Source organism: Rhinatrema bivittatum, chromosome 2 (assembly GCF_901001135.1).
Source record: "Rhinatrema bivittatum chromosome 2, aRhiBiv1.1, whole genome shotgun sequence".
Taxonomy (NCBI): domain Eukaryota; kingdom Metazoa; phylum Chordata; class Amphibia; order Gymnophiona; family Rhinatrematidae; genus Rhinatrema; species Rhinatrema bivittatum.
Window position 1 is genome coordinate 20,871,385 of NC_042616.1, and position 26,854 is coordinate 20,898,238.

The window sequence follows — 26,854 nt, forward strand, 5'->3', positions numbered from 1 at the left end:
AAAAAGTTTTTACTGTGAGTTTTTGCCTCTACAGCCAACTTCTTTTCAAATTCTCTCTTAGCCTGTCTTATCAATGTCTTACATTTAACTTGCCAATGTTTATGCTTTATCCTATTTTCTTCTGTTGGATCCTTCTTCCAATTTTTGAATGAAGATCTTTTGGCTAAAATAGCTACTTTCACCTCCCCTTTTAACCATGCCGGTAATCGTTTTGCCTTCTTTCCACCTTTCTTAATGTGTGGAATACATCTGGACTGTGCTTCTAGAATGGTATTGTTTAACAATGACCACGCCTCTTGGACATTTTTTACTTTTGTAGCTGCTCCTTTCAGTTTTTTTCTAACAATTTTTCTCATTTTATCAAAGTTTCCCTTGTGAAAGTTTAGCACGAGAGCCTTGGATTTGCACACTGTTCCTTTTCTAGTCATTAAATCAAATTTGATCATATTAGGATCACTATTGCCAAGCGGCCCCACCACGTTACCTCTCTCACCAAGTCCTGTGCTCCACTGAGAATTAGATCTAAAATTGCTCCCTCTCTCGTCGGTTCCTGAACCAATTGCTCCATTAAGCTATCATTTATTCCATCCAGGAACGTTATCTCTCTAGCGTGACCCGATGATACATTTACCCAGTCTATATTGGGGTAATTGAAGTCTCCCATTATTACTGCACTACCAATTTGGTTAGCTTCCCTAATTTCTCTTAGCATTTCACTGTCCATCTCACCATCTTGACCAGGTGGACGGTAGTATACCCCTATCACTGTAGTCTTCCCTGACACACAAGGGATTTCTACCCATAAAGATTCAATTTTGTATTTAGTCTCATGCAGGATGTTTGACTGAACGCACAAGCTACAGTGAACTACGGCTCCGGCAACAAAGAAGCCCAAGCGCCCCCCTCTGCCGCCTGCCATATTAGGGCTGCGCAGCCTGACCTGGATCCTTCCTGTGTCAGCTCTGTGAGGAAGCCCAGGGAGGGCTGGACTCTCAGAACTTCTCCCAGTAGGAGGATGGGTCAGCCACTACCTTATCTGTTAGCACCCGGATCTGAGCAGTCCCGGGGCTGTGTCCTCCTTGGGAGAGGGCAGTTCAGGGGTGCTTACCCCAGTTCCTCCTGGGCTAGGCATGGACCCAGCAACCTTTTCCTGGATGGAATTCGTTCAGGGCCTTCCAAGCCTTTGTTCAGGCGCAGTCGGCTGCTGCCCCCGCTCTGGGAAGGCCTCTTCCTCCCAGCCCTATCAGCAGGCTTACCAAGGGTATCCCTGACAGGGATCCAGACCCCACGGATGACGATGGGGATGCAGTCTCATTGGAGGACAGGGAAATCCTTCCAGGCCTGGAGCCATACCGGCCCATGCTATGATCTTTCCACAGAGATGAATTGCCAGCCCTGGCCTCCCAGACCCTGAGGACTCTGGGAGTTCCCGGCACAGACCCTGTCAGAAGCAAAGAGGAGTCCCATCCTGGTGTCTCTATGGAAAGCCTCTTGCTATTTCCCGATTCTGGAAGCCATCCAGGAGGTGATTGACCTGGAGTGGGACACCCCGGAAGCAGCTTTCAAGGGGGTCTGACCGTGGAGGCCTTGTACCTTCTGGAGCCAGCGGTGTCTCCTCTTTGCTTCTCTGGCAATCCTTTCTTCTGCCAGACATTTTGCGTTCCTGATTACTTTCTTCATCTTTCAGTTTATCAGCCACCTTCTTTGAAAACCAGATCAGTTTCCTGTTTCTCTTGCTTTTATTTACTTTTTTTTAATTTAAATTTTATTAATCCATATTAATACAATAGCATTTGTATAAACAGATGCAGGATAATAGCAATACAGAAAATCATGACATCTTAATGTAAGCAATAATAAGACAAGTGCTGCTTTGATTGGGATTCTTAAATTGTCTGAACGTCTGCATTATCCCTCGTCACTGAGTCGTAGACGCCACAGGGGCTGGATTTCCCCTCCATTGCAGATACGGATTCCCCGCCTGATTAAATCCAGGAATGTTGTGGAGGACTTCCTGGATGTCATCACTGGGGTCGACAGCACTGTGAGCTGGCTCTAGGCCCTCCCCCCTTCGAATCGGCCGCCATCCCTCCCTTAAAATTATAAAACATTTTTTTTTCTCGGCTGGATGTAGTGCAGGATGTCGAGGGCTGCTATCTCGCTGCAGTTTGGCGAAAAAACGAGCATCCAGAGACCCGCAGTGAGCCCGAGATTGGTGCGGCCTTCCTGGCTCCCCTGGTGAGTTTGCTCCGGAGCACCTCTGTTCCAATCGGCCGCCATCCTCCCTCAGTCTGTTTTTCTTTTGCCTATCTGGCGCTTGGTGGTGATAGAGGACGTGTGGGACTGTCGATTTTCCCCACGGCTGGGGACCAAAACGAGCGCTCTGCGACCTGATATGCGCCAAAGATCGGCGCGGACTCCCCAGAAGAAAAGGCATAGTGTGGCCAAGATGGCTGCCGCCACCGCAGGAGACAGCACAGCTCCGGTGGCAGAGGTCTCTGAGACGGCCCTCCTAAAAATCTCTGCTAGGGTTGCTGAAGTGCTGGATGCCAGGCTGTTCAAAATTCAATTCTCCATGGAGGAAATAAAGAATGCAGTAGAGGGGCAGGCTAAAAGGCTGGACGAGACGGCGCATAGAGTATCTGATCAGGAAGACCGGCTGCATATTGTGGAAAGGCAAGTACAAGGCCTAACCACGCAAAATTCCTCACTGCTGGAGCGTTTAGAGGATCAAGAGAATAGGAACCAGCGTAACAATATCAAAATTGTCCTTCCAGAATCCGTGTCAGACCAAGAACTGTATGATCTTATTTGAAGTCTGGCTGCCGGCTCAGGTGGGTCTGACTTTGATTTCTGGTCGCTTGCGCTGTGAAAGGGTACACAGAATGGGGCCCACCAGGGAAGCGACGAGCAAGCCTCGGCCTGTGATGGCCACAATTTTAAACTGGTCCCACAAAATTCAACTTCTTTTATTGGCATCTGAAACAATAACATAGCCATATTCGCTTCAAATACAGAACAATTAAACTGACGACAAAGCTTTTACAACCAATGTCTTGCCATACATTTTCATTTTTCTCCCCCCCTCCCCCCCCCTGTGTCATTCTCCCTGGTTGAGAATTGCTCCGTTTATGAGAATGAAGGAATTGGCTGCCTACATCTCGTCCTGTGGGAGCCCAACAATGTCAACATGTCCTTATATTCCAACCACTCCGGACCACATTTCCCACGTGAACTTTCACGTCCCCTGTACTCTCCCTCGTCTCAGAGCGCATTATACCAATGTAAAAAGGGCTCCCATATTAAAGCATGTTTTGCCACTGTATCCTGTTGTTGGGCCCTTATGTAAAACCACGAGTGCATTAGCCACAGCCGCTGTAGAACAGACTCCGCGGCCGGCGGCCTGTCCTGCCTCCAATGTGCCGCCAGTTCCTGGCGCGCCGCGCTAAGCACGTGATGTGCCAACTTTCTCACCCTCCTCGGCCACGCCTCTGGAAAGTCTGACAGCAAGAAAAGTGCCGGGTCATCAGACACCGGAATACGTAGCATCTGTGTTATCGCCTGCCGGATCCATTGCCAAAATGGTGTTATCTTGGAAAATTCAACTTCTGAGAGCCTTTCGGCAGCACAGGGGTGTGGAATACCAGGGCCACCGGATCAGGCTGTTCCATGATTTCTCATCACAGCGTAAAGCTGTCTCTCCTGCGTGCACAGAGTTACACAAAAGGGGGATTCAGTTTGCACTACATTTTCCTGCCAAACTCCGAGTGCAGCGCAATGGTACTACCCTGTTTTCCTCTAAAAAGGAGGAAGCCAGTTCTTTTATATCCTCGCTGGAACAAGCCAGTGCTACTTGAATGACGCAGCTCTGCTGGACTGAAATTCGCCAGCAAAGTCCGGTCTTCACATTCCTCGCGGTGTGACCTGCTGGCTCTGCATTTGCAAAAGACTTTGGTTTTCAATTCACTGTAGTTACCCTATGACTGACTTTGGGCCCCTAATTAAGGGTACAATTCTCATCTCCTCACAGGTTTATTTTTTTCATTAGTTCACTGTTCTTTGAGGGGCGGTTCAGTGGTTTAGTAAACTTCAAAGTTTTGTTTCATTGTCACCAGCTGTAGTGCCTTCAGTATAAGGAAGGGGGATGGTGGTGGCGAAGGCTTGGGGGGGACAGAGGGAAGCCCAAGGCCCTATGGGGCAGATGGGTATTTTGTGCCTCTTGTGGAGAAAAAGTTATGGGGTTGGATGAGACCCGTGTGTGGGGAAACAGGTTGGGGGGGAGGGGAGGGTTCACAGATACGCCAGGAGCCCTTTCGGTTTTCTTAAATCTGTCTGGAAAGTTTTCTATTGTTTCGGACGTGGGAGGCGGGGCGCCCAGGCTGGGGGCGCTCGGTCCCACTGTCATTGTCACTTCTGTGCTATCTGCTATCATTATGTTCCCTTTAAACAGCTGACATAGTATCGGGTAAGATAACTTTCCTAGCTGCAGCAGATGGACTCAGGACCAATGGGGTATAGTGTACTCCTGATAGCAGTTGGAGACGGATCAGATTTCAATCTGACGTCAGCCCCCAGTACATATACCCCTGCAGGAAGTGCAGATCCCCAGTATTTTCCATCTCCGAAGCAGTTAGGAGCTATCTGCACGCTCGCCGAGCGTTAGACCAAATTTAAAGAACAAACCTACCTGAAGACGAGCCCCGCACTCCTGCGGTGATACCCTCGGGTCCCTCCCCAGTTGAGTTTCCCGGAGGTGAGAGCCTCGGTCTGGTGGCCGAATCGCGGCGAGGACTTAGCCCCCGAGCGAGAGGAGTTCGGGCTCGGCTGAGAGGCAGCGGGTGCACCCCCTCGAGCGCGGCGGTGAAGGTATTTACCCTCTTCCCCCCGCAGCCAGAGACTGTCCGGGATGAAACTGGGAAGCGATGAAGACAAGGTAAGGCATACATCTTCTACTTTAACCGGTCTCCGAAGATCGAGGAGGAGCATGGTTCGATCGGAACCAGTGCCACCGGGTTGATTCACCCTAACAGGGCTAGACCCCGGCTGTTTCAGGGTCTGCCCACGTGGAGACCCTCCAAGGAGGTCGCCATATTGCTCGCCGTTGCCATCTTGGCCTTGTTCGCCGCCCGCCGTCCGATCAAGCGCACAAATTAAGCTGGGCGCATATTATAGGCACACATTCCTAGGCGCACATAAAATTTTATGCGCATAAGTTACGCGCACAGTACAAGGTGCATATCTACGGCTAGGTGCACACCGGCGCGCACATGTCAGACGCAATGGAGCTCATAAGAGCTTACGCGTCCACAGAAATGGCACCTCCAGAAATAGGAATAAAAGCTCAAGGCCTCTGCCCAGCATGCCACATCGGAGCCGCACAGAGCGAGAAAGCAGACGCCCTATGTGCACACTGTGAGGAGGCCCTGGGAGGTCCAGGCCAGGGCCAGTCCCGCCCAGGCTAGCTCCTCAGGGGGCACCCCGGACCTAGCAGACCCCAGTACTTTCATCCCACAGACGGGGACCCCCAGGGAACCGGCACCCCTCAACTTAGACCCAGCATCGATCTCCTGGGTGGAATTATTTAAAGGGATTCATGCCTTTGTCAAGATGCAGTCTGAAACCCGGACGGACCAGCCATATGCGACGCCGGAAGACACCCAGAAGCCCCACCTACGGGGACACGGATTTCTCCAGAAGAAGTCGAGCCCCTTGAGGAGGGAGAACTCCCCTCGGAGACAGAGCCCTATCGAACCATGAGACGCGTCTTCTCAAAGGATGAGCTTCCGGACCTTGTATCCCAATGCCTATCGGAACTCGCTATCCCGGGCCAAGGCACCCAGGGGGAACCTAGAATGAACCCCCTGCTTGAGGGCCTTCGACAGACGTCCCGCCATTTTCTCCCTCTTACAGGCGGCACAACAGCTAATTGACCTGGAGTGGAATGCACCGGAGTCCTCATTCAAAGGGGGTCTAGCCTTATTGTCCATGTATCCCCTGGACCTAGCAACCAAGGAGCTTCTGGCGTGCCCCAAAGTGGACTCCATAGTTTGCGCGGTCGCTAAGTGCATCACCATTCCAGTGGAGGGAGGAGCGGAGCTCAAGGATGCACACGACCGGCGCCTGGAAGCCATACTAAAACAAGCATTTGAGGTGGCAGCCATGTCCTGCAAATTGCGACCTGCTACACTGTGGTGACACGTTCCTGTTTATCCCAAGCCAGGAACAACACCCCGGGAGAAGACATGGAACCAGCACTATCATTCCTCACTGACGCTGCCTCTGATCTAGTACGCACAGCAGCCAGAGGAGTGTCATCCACAGTGGCAGCCAGGAGACAACTCTGGCTTCGAAATTGGTCGGCTGACTCCTCCTCCAAGGCACATCTCACAAGAATGCCCTTCAAGGGATCCCTCCTGTTCGGCAGTGAACTAGAGAAACTGGCTAACAGATGGGCGACTCTCCATTACCTCCTGTCTGCCAGAAGACAAGACTGAGAGAAACCAGCATCCCTTTCCCAGGCCCACCAGAGGCAGAAGCTCACAGCGCTTCAACCCTTACAGGAATAACTATAAAGTGCCCCGCCCTAAGGGCGGGAACCAGTCCTTTCGGAACAAACACAGCAAGAGGGGAACCAGCTCGGGTCCAGGCCCCAGCCGCACCCCACAATGAGATTCAGCCGACCCATCTAAGGGAAGAAGCCATAGGGGGCAGACTAACCCTATTCTACCGCAGATGGGTCGAGATAACTTCGGACAAGTGGGTCCTAGCCATCATCCCAGAAGGGTACTACCTGGACTTCCTTTGAACCCCGCCGGACAAGTTCGTGGAATCTCCCTGCCACGACCCCTACAAGAGGTCGGCAGTGGAAGCTACTCTGACCAGACTCCTGACCCTAGAGGCCATAACCCCAGTACCTGCATGGGAAATAAATTCTGGGCATTACTCCATTTACTTCATCGTACCCAGAAAGAGGGTACATTCAGGCCCATCCTGGACCTCAAGTCGGTCAACCGACACCTAAGGATCCCAAGATTTCGCATGGAAACCCTGCGGTCAGTCATACGTGCAATACAGCCAGGAGAGTACCTCACATCCCTGGATCTGTCGGAAGCCTCCTTGCACATCCCAATTCATCAGGAACACCAGTGCTATTTACGCTTCAAGGTCCTGAATCATCACTATCAGGTCCGGGCACTACCCTTCGGGTTAGCCACTGCACCGCGGACCTTCACCAAGGTAGTGGTGGCGGCAACACTCAGGAAGGAAGGAATCCTCGGGCATCCCCTACGGACGATTGGCTGATCAGAGTGAAATCACCGGAGGAGCCACCGAGCAACCAACAGAGTCATAACTCTACTGGAAAGCCTAGGATGGGTAGTCAACACAAACAAGAGCTCCCTACAGCCATCGCAGTCTCTGGAATACCTAGGAGTCCGATTCGACACCAAGGAGGACAAGGTCAGCCTGACCCCCCCCCCCCCCCCCCCCCACGAGAGATCAAAGCTGCGAAACCGACTCCAGACCTTGCTGAGCGCCGCCCGTCCCACAGCATGGGATTACCTACAAGTTCTCGGCCTAATGGCATCCACATTGGAAGTGGTACCATGGGCGCGAGCCCACTTGAGATCCTTGCAGCGCTTACTTCTATCATGGTGGAGTCCATGATCCCAGAACTACACCGTACATCTACCTCTACCAACCAGAGTCCGGACCCAGCCTACGGTGGTGGCTACAGACCAACCACATGAGCCGGGGATCAAGACTATCCTCCCCACCTGGACCCTGCTCACCACAGATGCCAGTCTACACGGATGGGGAGCACACTGCGAAGAGCTAACCGCCCAAGGGCTGGAGCGAAGACGAGTCTGGGTGGAACATCAACCGCCTAGAGGCACGGGCAGTCAGGTTAGCCTGCCTGCGATTTGCCCACAGACTTCGAAACAAAGCGGTCAGAGTGATGTCGGACAAAGCCATCATGGTGGCCTACATCAACCGGCAGGGCGGAACCAGAAGCCAGCAGGGTATCCTTAGAAATAGCCCCCCTGATGTCTTGGAGATTTGCTTCCGCCCAGGTCATCTCTGCCGTCCACATCGGTAGGAAGGACAACACCACGGCAGACTTCCTCAGCAGGGAAAGTCTAAACCCGGGAAATGGAAGCTGTCAACCACAGCCTTCAAGATGATAGTGGATCGGTGGGGGACTCCAGACATGGATCTTCTAGCACAGATCCAACGCTCAAGTACCCAGATACTTTAGTTGCAGGGGAGATCTGCAGTCCCAGGGGATCGACGCCCTGGTATAGACCTGGCCACCGGGACCCTACTATACGCCTTTCCCCCATGGCCCTTGCTATGCGCAATCATTCACAGGTTCAGCGACACAGAGGACTAGTTCTTCTGGTGGCCCCGGACTGGAAAAGAAGACCCTGGTACGCAGACATGAGAAGACTACTGGCAGGGAATCCACTACCCCTGCCTCCACACAAGGACCTACTACAACAAGGTCCCATCCTCCACGAGGATCCAGCTCAATTCTCTTACGGTCTGGCCCCTGAGAGGGCCCGACTGAGAAAGAGGGATACTCGGGGCAGTAATAGATACTCTCCTCCGAGCACGCAAGTTCCTCCACATCTCTAACATACATAAGGATCTGGAGAGTATTTGAGGCCTGGTGCGAAGATCACAACATCAAACCACACTCCTCTAAAGTCCCCATAATTTTGGAATTCTTACAGAATGGGCTACAGAAGGGACTGTCCCTCAACTCAATCAAGGTACAGGTGGCAGCGCTGTCATGCTACGGCCCCAGGAGCGAGGACGACAGCATAGCAGCGCACCCAGATATATCACGATTCCTGAAAGGGGTCAAACACATTCGCCCACCACTAAAGTGGCCAGTGCCCCTGTGGAACCTCAACCTCGTCTTGGAATTCCTAGCGGGACCCGCCTTCAGACCCCTCCGAGATGGTGTTCTTGTTGGCTGTATGCTCGGCCCGCCGCATTTCAGAGCTACAGCACTGTCCTGCCGTGATCCATTTCTCAGAATCAACCCCGGGGACCATCCAACTACGCACGGTCCCCTCCTTCCTCCCCAAAGTGGTCTCACACTTCCACCTCAACCACAACCATCTCATTACCGATGATGGAAGGTTTGAAGAAGTCGGAAAAAGGCCGCTCTTTCGCCATCTCGACATCGGCAGACTCCTATCCAGATACCTGGAAATGTCAGAACCAGTACGAAAGACGGACCACCTGTTTGTCCTTCACAGCGGGAAGAAGCAAGGGGAAGCGGCCTCACGGGCAACCATTGCTCGCTGGATCAAAGAAGTCATCAAGGCGGCCTATGTTGAAATTGAAAACCTGGCTTTTCGCAGAAGCCTACCGCTGAAGGATCTCCTCAACCATCACTGACTCTCACTCCCCCACCCCTCCCCTATCCCTTCCCCCCACCCAACCTCACCCTTTCCTTCTCCCTCTGGACATACCAGGCTAACTGCCTAGGACAAACCTATGTTTTGTATCTTACAGTTTTTGTTGATTATATATTTATCTCTCTCTAATTGTTTCTTAGTTTAAACTCTGCACTGTCTTCCATTGCCCAGGTTCTATGCTCCCTGTTTAATGTAACTTTACTTTCTACCTTGATGTTAATTGGTTTCCCCTCAGTTACATTGTAAACCGGTACGATAAGACCTAGTCTTGAGCATCGGTATAGGAAAAGAAATTAAATAAAATAAATAAATAAATATGTAGAAGCGGGAAAACCACCACCTATACAGGTCAAGGCCCACTCTACCAGAGCTCAGGCGGTCTCCTGGGCAGAAACTAGAATGCTATCACCTGCCGAGATCTGCAGGGCAGCAACGTGGTCCTCCATCCATACCTTCTCCAGATTCTACCGTCTGGATGTTCAGGCTCAGGAGGACACAGCTTTTGCAAGAGCAATCCTAAGCGGACCTTGGGCAGGCTCCCACCCAGTTCGGGAGTAGTTTTTATACATCCCATTGGTCCTGAGTCCATCTGCTACACCTAGGAAATGGAGAAATTATTTACCTGATAATTGCGTTTTCCTTAGTAGACAGATGGACTTGGCAGCCCACCCTCGGCTGCCGTTATACATGGTTGTTCATTGAATCAAGGTAAGCCATGTTTTCCTCACATAGGGCATCCACCCTGCCGGGTGTCGACGCTTTCCGGTTGAGGACACTGGCGGTCTCCAGCTATAGTCAATCAACCAGTTCAAGTTAATCAAAATTAAGCAAAATTTAACCTTACAACAAAGTTATCAGAGTTAAACACATTAAGTTAATCAATCGGTCAGTCACACATATATCCATAATGCTTTGCAAGGAAGAATACTGAGGAACTGCACTTCCTGCAGGGGTATATGTACTAGGGGCTGACGTCAGATTGAAATCTGATCAGTCTCCAACTGCTAGCACGAGTACACTATACCCATTGGTCCTGAGTCCATCTGTCTACCTAAGGATAACGAAATTCAGGTAAGTAATTTCTCCAATCTCTGAATGTGGATGGCATACATTCTCCAATCAATCGAAATCCTTAAGAAATTTTAAATATCAATTATTTAAACATGGGAATGTTCCGGGTAGGCTTCTCGCGAACTTAACCAGACCTCGCAAAACCAAGTCTTTTGCAGGGGTCAAGGGTAGTGAGGGTGCCTATCATACTGATCCACAAAATATTGAAGCGAGTTCTGTACAGTATTACAAGTTGCTGTGTGCATCTAAACCTTTCCCTCGATTACAGTTGGAAGCTTTTTTTCAACATCTAAATTGGCCAAACCTGCCTGGAGACTCCCTCCATACATTAAATGCCCCCATTGTGGACTCTGAAATGTTTGCTATCCTACAGAAACTGAAAAAGGGCAAGGCAGCTGGTCCTGATGGGCTAAGTAACGAGTTTTACAAGATCCTAAAGTTCCCATCATTGACTAGTTTAACCTCCTATTATAACTCTCTCCTTCAGAGTAAGAACCTCCCACCGGATGAAAATTGTTCCACTATCATTTTATTGCCAAAACAAGGGAGGGATTTACAAGAGGTGGGATCATACGGCCCATTTCTCTAATAAATGTACATCACAATTCTTGCAGCAGTTTTGGCAGCTCGGCTCAGCATTATTTGCCCACCTTGGTGCACTCAGATCAGACTGGCTTTGTTTCTCATCGCCAAGGGTGCAAAATGTGAGACGGCTCATCGCTGCCCTAAATACTATCCCCAGGAGGAAGCTCTTATTCTAAGTTTGGATGCCGAAAAGGCTTTTGACTCCTTATCCTGGGACTATGTGTTTTGGGTGCTTCAGCAATATGGGATAACTGGGGACTTTGTTACGTGGCTACAAGTTCTGTACAACAATCCTAGTGCCAAGATTCTTATTAATGGAGGTTTATCAGTCTCCTTCCCTCTGCAATGTGGGGTTCAGCAAGGGTGCCCACTTCCCCCCTACTATTTGTACTGGCGATAGAGCCGCTAGCTGAGAAGTTACGACGGACAAAGGATTTTGGGGAATCAGTTGAGTGGACATCCCGTCAAACTTGCTTTGTTTGCGGATGACATTCTGCTTTTGTCGGACGACCCCGGCAGAGTGTGCCCGTAATTCTCTCTCTATTTTTACAGTTTCGGGATATAGCGGGCCTTTGCATTAATTTTTCCAAGTCAGAAGCATTGGCCCTACATTCACGGCTTCCACAGACGTGGCCTGGCTCCTTCCCCTTCAAATGGGCACCTGGGAAACTAAAATATTTAGGGGTATGGATCCCCAGAGAGTTGGATAAGCTCTATGAGTGTAACATATGTGAAACCTTGGCATCCTTGGGGCAGTTGCAGGCCTGGCAGTCTCTTCCCCTCAATTTTTCAGGGCGTTGTGCTCTAGTTAAAATGATTGTTCCCAAATTGCTATACAAGTTACACATGCTTCCCCTTTGGCTTAAGGTTTATGATCTTAATAAATTGCAGAGGGATTTGATCCAATTTATATGAGCGGGTAAGCGTGCACGGATTGCCTATCAAACACTGGGGCACCCGAAGGCTCGGGGTGGGTTGGGCCTGCCCGATTTCCATGCTTACAATGTTGCTTGTCAGATGCGTTTTATTGGGGAATGGATTCTTGATGAATATACTTACTGTGTTAAATCGAATGACTTGGCCCTGGTCTCCTCTCTATGTGGTCCAAGCTCCTGCGGCCAAGGTACAATCTCTCAATATTCCCAAATGTGTTTTTTTTATCCAGGCCGCAGGGCCTGGCGGTGGCTCCGTCGGCTGTATAGATTGCCGGGCTTGTTCTCATTTACCCCGCTGGTGGGTAACTGTGATTTTCAGCCTGGTATTACCACCAGTGGCATCTTCAAGACTTGGACTCGCTGTGGACTTAGGTATGCCTTTCACTACTTTGCAGAAGACGTCCCTCAAGTGTTACAATACACAACTATGGTTGAGAATTACAAGTTACCCCGTAAGTTTTTCTTTGCCTACCTACAAGCTCGTCACTACTTGCAGGCTTTTCGCTGGCAATCGGAGGAGTATGCACGCGAAACTGCTTTTGCTAAAACACTGGTTGTGTGCGTGCTTACATAATTCTATACAGGGCTGGAGTAGATTGATTTCAAATACGCGGCTGACTCCTCATCTTGATCTTCTGGCCCACTACTGGATGCCGTTTTGTGCAAAGGATGTTACAGTTCCCTTCCTTACCTCATGCTTCACTTCTCTACATAAACGATTGAAGGACTGCGGGTTGCGTGACCTGCAATTTCGGATTATCCATCATACTATTTGTGACGATGTGCGCCGTTTTCAAATGGGTTGTCTCTCCTCTCCACTATGTATTAAATGTTCCGCAACAGAGGGTACCATGTTGCATCATCTGATTCTCTGCTCTTCCCTGGAGACTTTCTGGAAACACGTACTGGCCTGCGTCAATAAATGTATTCAGCCACCATTACGATTCTGTGCTGTGCTCCTATTGGCAGGACCGCAGGCGCTCCTTGTGAAATGTACGGGGGCACAGGATCGCTTTGGCAGGACTGCTTTTCTACTAGCTCGCCGAACAATACTTGCTGAGTGGATTGAGCCTGTGAGTACACCCTCACTTGTGGCCTGGCACCATCGCATGATTTTGCCGGAACGCATGGATTTTCCCAAGTCTCCTCAGCCTAGGGATAAGTGATATGCAGATTGCTGGGCTTGCTATTACTCTTCTCTCACCTTGGATTTCCAGACTCAATTGCTTACAGCAGGATATATTGAAACTTGGTTCACCAACTCTCCTGGGGCGAGTAACTCCTGAGTAGCCTTGCTGCTAAATTCTCTTGAGCAGGGTTTCTCTTTCCCTAAATGGTTTTTTAGGGCTCTTGGGCGGGGGTTGGGGGGGCGCGAATGTGGTTGGAAGGTGAGGTGGTTGTCTGAATGGGGTGTATGTGGTGTGCTTGGGTTGTGCAGTTTGAATGTGTTGGGAGTGGTGGAGGTTCTGGTTACTTATTGGGGTGGGTATTGTTACTAAACAGGAGGCCCGCATCACTACTGTACTTAGAAACATAGAAATGACGGCAGAAGAAGACCAAACGGCCCATCCAGTCTGCCCAGCAAGCTTCACACATTTTTTCTCTCATACTTATCTGTTTCTCTTAGCTCTTGGTTCTATTTCCCTTCCACCCCCACCATTAATGTAGAGAGCAGTGATGGAGCTGCATCCAAGTGAAATATCTAGCTTGATTAGTTAGGGGTAGTAGGGGTAGTAACCGCCGCAATAAGCAAGCTACACCCATGCTTATTGTTTTACCCAGACTATGTTATACAGTCCTTATTGGTTGTTTTCTTCTCCCCTGCTGTTGAAGCAGGGAGCTATGCTGGATATGCATCGAAAGTGAAGTATCAGACACATACTGTTTGTTCTCTTGTTGCTATTGTTTTTCAATATGTTGCAGTGCTAGTGGAAATGCTTGTCTTTACAATAAACATGATTTTGCAAAAAAAAAAAAAAAAGAAAGGATAGTGAGCGAAGGGTGCACGAAGGGGCGCACAACGCCGGAACCCAGTGTCTGTGCTTAAGTCCCCTTCGGCGCCCTTATGATGTCATCAGTGGGCGGATCCAGCAGCCGAAGGAAGGGGCAGCAGTGCGCGTCCTAGGAGGCCTCAGGGAGAACATGACGAATGCAATCGCCCATGCCGGTCCGGAGGGGTCGGCGTAGTGAAGCGGAGGTAGCCATCTTTCCCAGAGGAGAAGAGAGAGCGGAGAAAAAGGTGAGACAGAGAGGGTGCAGCCATCTGCGGCCGATGGGCGCAACAACATCTGGGAATGCTCTGACTTTATATCCCAAGAAATAATCCTTTCTATTCCTAAAGCACAGTCTCATTAACCAGTCTTTATCCAGTTCAAGGGCTAAAGTCACTATAAACGGTGCAGGAACTGGCACTTCAGTATCCGAAGTCTCCAAAAGGACTGAAATATCCGGGTTTGCTCGTGAACTGGTATCAAGGTTGTTATTCCTTTGCTTTGTTCCTCCCTTTTTTTAAACTTTGGCAAAAAGAAGATTTTTGAGATTGGCGGAATTAAATTCTCAGTAACCTGAAGCGTTTCCATAAGATATCTCCGGAACAACTCCTTAGGGGGAGTTATTGGTATTTGAGGAAAATGTATACATCTCAAATTTCTATTTTTGACCACATTTTCGATTTTCAAAGACAGGTTGTTTCTTTCTCCAGTCATTGCTGACTGGACCCGCTGGATTCCATTAACTCTCTAATCTCCACCAGCTTTTCTTACCACGACCAGACTCCAAGCTCGACTTAGGACCCTCTTTCCTCTACAGAAAACCTTGCAACTCAACACTTCAGCAAGCTTCTGCCCCAGATCTACAACTCATCGATGTTTCTACACCTAACTCTGCACTCCAATCCTGGTCCAAAATAACAAATCAGTAGCAAACACTCTTTGCCCCCTGACAACCAAAAAAACAGACTTCAAATGCATCCAAAAGACAACCCTGGTTTAATGATGATCTGCGCAATCTCAAACACCTACTTCGGCAGAAAGAAAGAAAATGGCGCAAAGCCCCTTCACCGGCCACTCTCGGATTACAAACGCACACTCCACCAATACAAGAGCATTACTCTGAAAACCAAAAGACTACTATGCCCTTAAGGTTCACCACCTCATCTTTGACTCAAAAGCTCTTTTCACCTTCGATTCCAGTCTCACTAAACCTATCACTCCAGATATCCCACTACCAACTAAAAGCAGACGAACTGGCTCTTCATTTCAGCAAAAAATCTCTGACCTCCTCAATCAGCTGACACCAAACACTAGCTCTCCCGATAACATATATCTTCTTCCAAACAAAGATATTCAGCTTAACGCATTCGAACCCATCACAATCACAGAGATACAATCTGTGCTGAAGAAAATGAAACCTTCATCACACCCTTTTGATCAAATCCCTGCCACAATGCTTCTTCTCATCCCAGATACTATATCAAAAACCCTAGCCGAAATTATAAACTGTTCCCTGTCACAGGTATCTACCCAGATGAGCTAAAACCAGCCTCAATCAAACCCCTCCTAAAAAAACCGAATCTAAAGGCATGTGATCCCAACAACTTCGCCCTATTTCCAACCTCCCATTCATAGCCAAAATTATGGAAAGATTGGTGAACACTCAACTTTCCAACTACTTGGAAGACCACAGTATTCTGTCTCCAAACCAATATGGTTTTCGCAAAGCCGCAAGCACCGAAATGCTGCTCCTCTCACTCACGGACTTCCTTCTCTCCGGAATCGATAAAGGCAAAGCATTTCTACTAATCCTCCTCTACTTCTCGGCGGCCTTTGACACCGTCAACCATTACCCCTTCTAAAACAGCTGGCAAACATAGGAGTGACAGGTACTTCACTAACTTGGTTCAAAACCTTCCTGGAAAACAGAGGATATAGGGTCAAAATTCATAATACAGAATCCTAATATCACCCTTCCACCAGAGGGGTGCCGCAAGGTTCATCGCTTTCACCCACGATTTTTAATGTCTACCTTCTACCACTATGTCAACTACTCACAAAATTAAGCCTGAAATACTTCCTCTTTGCAGACGTACAGATTGTGATCCCTATAAAAGAATCAATCTCGATAACAATGGAATTCTGGGATAATTGCTTATTAGAAATCAAACACCTCCTCACCAGCCTAAACCTAGTCCTCAATGCGTCAAACGGAATATCTGCTTATATCACCGGAAAACAACACACATTCAAAGCCACCAGCCCTCCTTCAAACCGCTCACGTAAGAGACCTAGGAGCCATCTTAGATAACCGTCTTAACCTCAAACCATTCATTAACCAAACCACCAAAGATTGCTTCCACAAATTACATATTCTGAAAAGAATAAAGCCACTTTTCCACGCTCAGGACTTTAGAACAATCCTGCAAGCAATAATCTTCTCCAAACTAGATTATTGCATCTCACTACTATTAGGCCTCCCAGCTTCCTATACCAAGCCTCTACAAATGGTACAGAACACAGCAGCCAGAATCCTTACAAACTCCAGGAAAATCGACCACATATCCCCGATCCTCAAAGACCTTCATTGGCTACCGATCCACTACAGAATTATGTATAAATCCATCACTATCATCTACAAGACCATCCACCAACACACTCAACTCGACCTACAAATCCCATTTAAAAAATACACATCCGCCAGACCCATCAGGGAATACTACAAAGAATCACTTCAGGTTCCACATGCCAAAACCTACCAACATAAATCCTACAGTCTCAGAGCTTTCTCCTCAGCAGGTCCAACTCTTTGGAACTCTATCCCACCTGACTTGAGACAAAACCATGCACTCTAACATTTAGGAAAAGACTAAAACTTGGCTTTTTAAAAAAGCATTCCCAGGCCTTGATTAAAACCTCCACCCATCAGCACAAACTCGTATTCAAAAATTGGACTGAATTAAAAATCCACCAACCTCACACTTATACTCAGCACCATATTATCATCTTTCACAACTGTATCATATATATACATTATGCTATTCAACTATATATATATATACACAATATAATATTTATTAATTGATGCAATTGGCTGAAATGTAAATATCTCTTTGTTCAGTTTCTCCCCCTTTCCAGATCCTAGTTAATTTCCCCTGTTTTTTGTAACTTTCTCACATCCATAATATTGTTTACTGTATTTGAAGTTTGAATTGGGAATATTGATTACTATGTTACTCTCTGCCTTACACACATTGTTAATTGTAAACCGGGTTGATGTGATTCCAGTCATGAAATTCGGTATAATAAATAAAATAAATAACTTGAGTTCTGATAACAGACACTTGTTTTTCCAGTTCTACAGTTGTATTAGACAACACTTTTATTTTATCTTCCACCTCTTTAATTTTAGTATTTACTGGAAGTAACTGCTGCAGAATAGAAATTCTCATCTCCACTATGCTTTCCCATGTAGTCTCAAGGGAGAAAACTGCAGGCCTTACCATGGAAGGTATTCTCAACACGGGAGATTCTCCGACAGCACCAGCAGGCTCCTCCAGCAACGCCTTCTTCCCACACCGGTTTGCCCTGGTGATAATTCTGGGCTCCCTGCCGCTGTCGCTGCCCAAGCGAACCCTGCACAGCCCCGCCCTCTGGCACTTTGGTCTGGTGGCGTTTTCTTCGTTTCCGGGGCACCTCTCATCGCGGCAGGGTCATCCGGTGGCGTTCCCCCAGCGGGGCGGAGTGGCGATATTGAGCCAGGGAGAGAGGGGAGCTTGAATTCCCCTCCCCCACTCTCCAACAGCTGAAGCCCTGACCTCATGTTGCTGCGCACCACATGGGCGTCCATCGGGCCGGAGAAAGGCAACGTCTGGAGGAACCGCAGGGTGAGGTTCGGTCCTTGGTTTGCGTTTTCTCCCCATCGCAGGTAAAATGCAGCAAGAAAAGAGACTCAAAGTAAACACGCCCAAGGGATCCAACGCCGAGCGAGTCTGTCGAGTGGCCATCTTGGATCCGCCCCCAAGAAGGCGAGTTTTTAAACTGGATTTGAATATGGCCAGAGAGGAGCAATACACATGGACTCAGGAAGTCTCTTCAGGTACTCGGCATCGCAAGTTGGAAAGCACAGAATTGAAAAGTGGCAGTGGTGGAGAAAGACACAGATAAGGCAACTTGCCTGATGAATGGTGTTGACAAGGAAAGAAAAGAGAAAATGAGGAGCTGCAGAGTGTAGGGGAGGGAGAGAAGCTTGAACTGTAGGTGGAAGAGGACAGAGAGCCAATGTATTGACCTGAGAAGAGGGGTTACATGATCATAGCGAGGTTAAAGAAAGAAAGTCATGCAGCTGAATGTTGAAGAGATTGTAGTGGAGAAAAACAATTCAGCAGGCTAGCAAAGAGCAAGTTACAGAAGACACAATGTTTTCCTTATTAGGTGCTACCACCCAAGAAGAGATCTAGGTGTCATAGTGCATAACACATTGAAATCATCAGTTCAGTGTGCTGCGGCAGTCAAAAAAGCAAACAATGTTGGGAATTATTAGAAAGGGAATGGTGAATAAAACGGAAAATGTCATAATGCGGTCTCACCATGGAGTGATACAGAGGCACCTTGAATACTGTGTACAATTCTGGTCACCGCATCTCATAAAAGATATAATTGCAATGGAGAAGGTATAGAGAAGGGCGACCAAAATAAGGGGAATGGAACAGCTCCCCTATGAGGAAAGACTAAAGAGGGTTAGGACTTTTCAGCTTTGAGAAGAGATGGCTGAGGGGGGATATGATAGAGGTGTTTAAAATCATGAGAGGTCTAGAATGGGTAGATGTGAATCGATTATTTACTCTTTCAGGTATTAGAAAGACTAGGGGCACTCCATGAAGTTAGCAAGTAGCACATTTAAAACTAATCGGAGAAAGTTCTTTTCAATCAACGCACAATTAAACTCTGGAATTTGTTGCCAGAGGACGTGGTTAGTTCAGTTAGTATAGCTGTGTTTAAAAAAGAATTGGATAAGTTCTTGGAGGAGAAGTCCATTACCTGCTATTAATTAAGTTGACTTAGAAAATAGCCACTGCTATTACTAGCAAGTAACATGAAATAGACTTAGTTTTTGGGTACTTGCCAGGTTCTTATGGCCTGGATTGGCCACTGTTGGAAACAGGATGCTGGGCATGATGGACCCTTGGTCTGACCCAGTATGGCATTTTCTTATGAGGTGATAAGAGGGGGGGAGGAGTGTTTTGGTGGCAGGCTCAGAGGGAAGGGATAGGTTTTAGCAGTGTGTATAGAGGAGGAACTGACTCACTTTAGCAGTGTTTTGGATGTGCAGAAGGAGGGAGAGGCATCAAAGATGACCCAAGGTTAGGGACTGAGCAAACCAGGAGGATGAGAGCACAGTGAGCCCTCCTGATGTGACAGAATCAGATGTTCCTGATGTTCTGGATAATGCTCTGTTAGATCTTGGGTTTTTATTCAGATTTATCCAGGCAGAGACGATTGATATTCTCTGTCTCTGGGATTAGACTTGTAAACCCTGAGGCCCAGAAAGGAAACTGAGTCCAGGGGAACAAGTCTGGCAGTTCCTGGGGATGAGGGGTCCTGGTGTCCCCTCTTCCATGATAAAATGTTATGGGATTAAAGCCAGCTGAGCCCCTCCACGTGTCCCTGAGTGTTTCTGGTTTGTGTTTCAGGTGCCGTGACGTTTGAGGACATCGCTGTCTCTTTCTCCCAGGACGAGTGGGGGTATTTAGATGAAGAGCAGAAGGAGCTTTACAGGGAGGTGATGAAGGAGAATTATGAGACCCTGAGCTCTCTAGGTCTAGGTAAGGATTGCATTATCTGCATTTCTAGTATACACGAGGATGTTTTACTAAACGTCATTGGGTCAGCGCCTCACAGTAAATGTGCACACAGCCCTGGATTTCCCCCTCTCTTGTGTAGGGAACAGGAAGGGCGGATTGAGGCAGACAGAGCTGGGGTGAACCCCCTGATAAGAAATTGGCAGCTTATCACTGATGCTGTAAGAATGAAGCAGCCCGGTGTATCCCCAGAGCCCTCCGTCTCCTGCGGCATGGAGTACTCCTTCTCTTTTCTGGGCCACTCTCCCACTCCCCACTACAGCAATAGCAATTTGGATCTCCCTCCCTTGATCTCAGATTCTGTCTGCAGGTAATGGAACCTCCTCTTCTCTCCTTCCTACCTCTCCCCTCCTCCCGATCCCAGATCCTCTCTCTGAAATCCCTCTTACTCCATCTCCTCTCTTCTCCTTTCCTCTCCCCCATCCTAGATTTCCAAACCTCCCCTCTTTTTCAAACTTTCTAATCTCCTGTCCTTAATCCTCTTCCTTATTCTCACCCCATCCCTGGTCTTCTCATACTCTTTCCCTCTCGATCTCCTCCCTGTGCTGATACCTGAGGTCCCTTTTCCTCAACCAGTAAAAGCAAAATAATTTCTACAGACACAAGTATTGGGAAACCTATTTTATTTTCTCAATATATTATAAGATTACTAGGGCTCTGGGAATCATTACGTCTCATCTGCACATGCGTGATATAATGACATCACCCGGAGCGGAGGAGGGGCTAAGGCAGCAAAGGAGGGGCAAGGACACTCACAGCACAGGGGACAATCACTGCAGCCACGGCGCCATCAATGGAGCAGGGCAAGGGAGAAAAACCAGCAGCACCAGGAGAAGAAAAGTGGTGGGGGGTTTCCCGGATCCCCACTGAATAATCTATAATCACTGCTGAAGAGCCCTGCCTACCAGTGCACCCATTGCTCTTTCATTTTTCCTAATAGTGAGGAATTCCTAATTCTGGAATTCCTCAAGAGGGAAATGTAGAGACAAGACCTGACCCTTGTAACAGTTTTGCAACAACCTGTGACCTTTTGAGGCCTAAGGGCTGTAAAACTGTGGAAACTTGTACTGTTCTTGTTCCTTGCAGCAACTCAGGGAAGCTTGGTATCTGGCAGAAGACGTATGCATGTGCCTGTGAATCACCGTGAACCCAAAGTTTTGTTTTATCTGTGGGAACTGTGCATGAGAGCACCAAAGGGGAAACAGATGGGAGAAGTTAAGCTATTTGTAGAATGAAGGAAAATGTGTGTCCTGGGTCAGAAGGATGACTGCTGACTGCATGCAGAGGGCTTGAGGTCAGACAGAGAGAAAAACCTGTATATAAGGGGTGGTTGGAGCACTGGATATTTGGAGAAGGCCTGCACTCTATCAGCATGTACATTGCATTGTACCCTTCTCCCCAGGAACGACCATTCTTACAGTTATACTGGAACATTTTATAAATACTTATAACCTATTTACATATAATGAAATGTATGCTTGCTGTTAGGATTCAATACTAATAAAAGATGAATTATCTGTACAATTCTAAATAGAAAAGTCTTCCTGTGCGATTCCTGAGACATATATTACAGAAAAGGGATCCAGGAGAGAAGCCTCCCCCTGAAGGTTTAGCCACAGCAAGCAGTCTAATCTAAAAATAAAGATAATTAGGGAACTGAAACCTTTGGAATAAGGAACAGTAAGGCTGAGGCTAAACAATTGTACAGCTTAAAGTCAGCGGGTGCAGGAGGCCGAAAGCGGTGGTGCTCTGTACTCAGCCGGTGAGGGCTGAGCTCAGGTAAGTTTAAAAAAAATAAAGAATTTAGTGAAGACAGAGAGATTACAGAAGGTCTGCATGACTTCCCATCTCCATGCTTGGTGCACCATTCTGGCGTTTGTTCCCGCTCCCTTGGTGTTAGGGGAACTTGGCAGGTTGAGCGGCACCGGTGGGCTAGGCCCTGCGGCAAGGCTTGTTTCTTGCGCTCCGCATGGAAGGCCGCGGCTGCATTTTTGCCGCTTTTGTGCTGCTTTACTGCCCTCTAGTGGAACGTTGGTGCTTCTAGTGCATCTGGCTCTGCACACGTGCTGTGCGCCCAGTTCTGGAAGCGACTTTTGTACGCTCGGGGTAGATTTTCAAAAAGCGCGATTTGGCGTACTTTTGTTGGCGCAAACAAAAGTACGCTGGATTTTAGTAGATACGCGCGTAGCCGCGCAAATCCTGATCGGCGCGCGCAAGGCTACCGATTCCGTATAGCCGGCACACGCGAGCCGCGCAGCCTACCTCCATTCCCTCCGAGGCCGCTCCGAAATCGGAGCGGCCTCGGAGGGAACTTTCTTTTGCCCTCCCCCCCCTTACCTTTGTCGGGGGATTTATGCCTCCGGAGGGAGACGTAAATCCCGCGCGCCAGCGGCTGCTAGCGCGCTGGGAGGCGACCTGGGGGCGGGTCCGGAGGGCGTGGCCACCCCCGGGCCCGCCCCCGAAACTACGTCCCGCCCCGAAAACGCTGTGTGATCGGGCCCTCCCCCGACACGCCCCCCTCGGAAAACCCCGGGACTTACGCGAGTCCCGGGGCTCTGCGTGCGCCGGTAGGCCTATGTAAAATAGGCGCACCGGCGCACAGGCCCTGCTTGCGTAAATCCGGGCGGATTTACGAGCAGGGTTCTTAAAATCCGCCCCACAGGTTTTTCCGTTTGGTGTGCCCAGGTTTAGGTGCACAGTTTGTGTCTGTGTTTGTAGCACGTACTATTGGTGCGCCTAAATTTTGGGTGCTTGCAATTTGTCAGTGCGAGCTGGCTAGACGTACATTCTCCGTTGGCTGTGCACTGATGGTGCCGATGACTAAGAAACCTAAGTGCCTTTCTCTCCTTGTTGCCTGTCAGAAGACACATCAGGCTGAGATGCCCGAATATAACAGGAGAGTTGTCATCCTCTGATTTCGATAAACCTGGATCCTCCCAGCCTGAAGATGGTCTGGTTAAGGATCTGTCTGGAGGATCGCCGGATCTTGGAACTCCCTTGACTGATTCCTCCACAGGGGATGGTGGTTCAGTGGGCCCTGCTCCAGTTCCTTCCGGTTTGGCCTGGATCCAGCTGCTTTTTCTTGCGTGGAGTTTTTTCAGGGTTTGCAATTCTTTCTTCGCCCAATCCTGTCAGGTCGGACCCTCACCCTCCCTCTTCCAGTTCTATGTTTAAGTGCCAGAGCACGCCTCGGTTTGCTGCGGGTATTCCCGACAGGAACCTGGATGGCACTGATGGAGGCAGATCCTGATTCCCTGGAAGATGGGGAAATTCCTCCAGGACTGGAACGTATCGAAACGTATTGTGTTTTTTTTTCATAGAGATGAACTGCCGGCCCTGATTTCCCAGACATTAAAGATGCCGAGTGTTCTTGGTGCAGATTCCATGTCTGAAATGAAGAAGAATCCTATTTTGTCTTCCTGCGTAAAGCCTCTTTTTTTCCCCTTTTATGGATGCCATTCAGGGGTAACTTGCTGGTGTGGTGACTACCCTTAACAACGAGCCTTCATACTGTTGATGCAACTCATTATTGCTCTCTGCTTTAAGAGCAAGAGGAAAAGGGGACAGCAACCCCAAGGACATGAGTTTTACGTCTGGAAAAACAACCTGGGGGTAACTTGCTGATATGGCTGTTATACCCTTAACCGATAAGCCTTATACTTGTGATGTAACTCCAACATTGCTCTCTGCTTCAACGGCAAGAGGTAACAGGGAATTGGACTCAGACAGCAACTAAAGAGGGCCCTGGTTTAGCAGTTTGGGAAACTAAGTATGGGGGTAACTTGTATGCCACGGCATTTGCCATCCTGATGATACCTTTATGGGGAAACCTGTATGGCCGGCTGGTGCTACCATAAGCTTGCTGGGCAGTCTGGATGGACCATTTGGTCCTTTTCTGCCGTCATTTCTATGTTTCTGCGATTGATCTTGAATGGGGCCCCCAGAGGCAAATTTTAAAGGGTGTCGTACATTGGAACACCTGTATCTCCTGGATCCCGGTGGAGAGAGCATTTATTTTCCCAAAGTGGATGCGTGCTGTGCCATCTCTAATCAGATGATTATCTGTGTGGAGGAGGAGTGGCCTGAGGGTTGAGCATGATAGGGGGACTGAGGCTATCCTTAAGCAAGCCTTTGAAGCAGTGGTGATGACTTTACAGATTGCTTCCTGTTGCGCCCTAGTGGCACGATCTTGTCTGCTCCTCTCTCAGGAAGCTGATGATTCTGGAGTGACCTCCAGAGCGGTTATGGAAGTTGCTGCCACCTTTTTAGCAGATGCGGGCTGTGAATTGGTTCGTACCTCGGCCAGAGGAGTGGGTTTGGTGGTGGTGGCCAGGTGTCAAGTATTTTTGCGAAATTGGTCAGCAGATGCAGCCCCTAAAGCTAACCTTACGAAAATGCCTTTTAGAGGCTCGCTCTTCTTTGGGAGGGAGTTGGAGAAATTTGCCAGTAAGTGGGGCGAATCTCCAGTCCCTCTGTTGCTGGAGGATAAGAAGCAGTTGCAATGCCTCTGGTATGAGGTGTCGTCTCCAAGCATTTTCAGAGGACTCGGCCTATCGGTAGGTCTCAGTCCTTTCATCCTAGACAGCCCAAGAGAGGAGTGGGCTCGGGTGGCGCATCCTCCAGAGCTTCCCAATGATGGTTTGCCAACTTACCTTCAGGAACAAAGACAGAGGGACGCCTTTCTCTCTGTTATCGGAGGTGGGTAGAGATCAGATTGGATCAGTAGGTCCTGGAGGTGAGAGGAGAAGGATATGCGCTGGAATTTCGCAGTATTCCTCGGGATGTATTCATGATGTCTCCCTACCACTCCCCACAGAAGAAGCAGGCAGTGGAATCTAAGCTTCTAAGGCTCCTTCGGCTGAGGGCTGTCGTTCCAGTGCCAACGTCTGAAGAATGGGGCGATATTCCATTAATTTTGTTGTGCTTAAGAAGACGGGCTCCTTTCGTCCCATCCTGGTTCTCAAGTCTCAATCGTCATTTGAGGGTGACTCATTTTTGCATGGAAAACCATAGGCTCAGTGATAATGGCTGTGCTGTCGGAATTTCTGAACTCCTTGGATCTGTCTGAGGCCTACTTTCATATTCCCATCCATTTGAAGAGCACCTGCATTTTGCAGTGTTAGGACGCTATCAGTTTTGGGCGCTGCCTTTTTCACTAGCCACCACCCCCTGGATGTTTTCCAAGGTTATGGTGGTATTGGCGGCAGCGTTGAGAACAGATGGGATCCTGGTACACCTGTATTTGGATGACCAGCTGATTCGAGCCAGGTCTCTGGAAGCGAGCCACTTGGTGACCCGCAAGGTTTTCTCCTTGTTACAGTAGCTCGGTTGGGTGGTGAACCTGGCCAAGAGCAGTCTTCAGCTATCTGTCATTGGAGTATCTGGGTGTTTTGTTTGACACGATGCAAGACACAGTTTTCCTGCCAGAAGTTTTGATTCAGAAATTGATGTGACAGGTGCATCACTGGGTGAGCACTATATGCCTGACAGTGTGGTCCTATCTACAGGTGCTCAGTTTGATGGCAGCAACCCTGGAAGGGGGTAAATAAACTTGTGGACAAAGGTGAACCGGTAGATGTGGCGCAGTTAAGTGAAGAGGATTGGGACATTATGTTTCAGCGGACAACCAAAAGCTCTATCTCTTCAGCAATTCAAGAGCACTGTTATAAACTACTGTATAGGTGGCATTTGACTCCTGTTAAATTACATGCTATGTACCCTCATATATCTGATAAATGCTGGCGGCATGGCGGTCAAGCGGGCTCATATAGCCACGTCTGGTGGACATGCCCTTTGGTGATTCCTTTCTGGGACCAGGTCAGAGGGTGGCTGAGGGAATTGACCATTGTGGACGTACTGATGCAACCTGTTCATGTTTTGTTGAATCTCCCAAGTAAGGGTATGGATAAAGCACCACAATCATTCATTTCACAAGTCTTTATAGCGGCCCGCTGTGAACTAGCCAAAGCATGGAAACTTCCTACCCCTCCATCTCTTTCAGCAGTAATCCACGGACTTCATTCGAGTTATCGGATGGCACATCTCACCGCAGTCAGACAGGACAAATTGTCTGCAATCCAACAATCGTGGGAACCCTTCGTTAACTGGATAATTGCTCAAACCTCATCTGGATGAGCTCAGTTTTATTTTCTAAAGGTTTAGAGAAATAACCACCAAGAGTCATGTTTAAGGCATGTTTGGATTTATTATCACATGTACAGAGAAGAGAATCACTTGGCTGTACTCACTAGTCAAATGTTGGACTGGACAATGTTTTCATGTCTGTAGCAACAGTTAATCTTCATAGATAACATGTGGTGTATTTAAGGGAAGGTGGGGGGGTAGGGATCACAAGGTTTTCTCATTTGATAACTGTATGGACCTAACATTGTTGGTGTCACACTATGATTCTTTATCTTGGTCAATAAAAATTTACTTTCGTAGCGTGATGGACTCAGGACCAGTGGGTATAGTATACTCCTGTTAGCAGTTGGAGACGGATCAGACGGATCAGATTTCAATCTGACGTCAGCCCCTAGTACATATACCCCTGCAGGAAGTGCAGTTCCTCCAGTATTTTCCGTCTCCAAAGCAGTTAGGGACTATCTGCACGCTCTCAGAGCGTTAGAACCAAATTCAACAAGAAAACACAAATTTTAAAGAAGAAACCTACCTGAAGACGAGCCCCGCTCTTCTGCGGTGATACCTTCGGGTCCCTCCCCCAGTTGAGATTCCCAAGGTGATTTCTGTGGTCCCTTGGAGGTGAGCCTCGGTCTGGCGGCCGAATCACGGCGAGGACCTAGCCCCCGAGCGAGATGAGTTCGGGTGCGGCTGAGAGGCAGCGGGTGCACCCTCGAGCGCAGCGGTGAAGGTACTTACCCTCTCCCCCCGCAGCCGGAGACCACCCGGAATGAAGCCGGGAAGCGCCGAAGACAAGGTAAGGTAGAAATCTTCGCCTGATTCCGAGGATCGAGGAGGAG

At 48.6% G+C, this 26,854-nt stretch overlaps 1 pseudogene; it reads left to right on the top strand.

Moving 5' to 3' along the window:
* Positions 1–2,449: 2,449 nt before the first annotated feature.
* Positions 2,450–26,854, top strand: part of LOC115083143 — a 41,498-nt pseudogene continuing 17,093 nt past the window's right edge.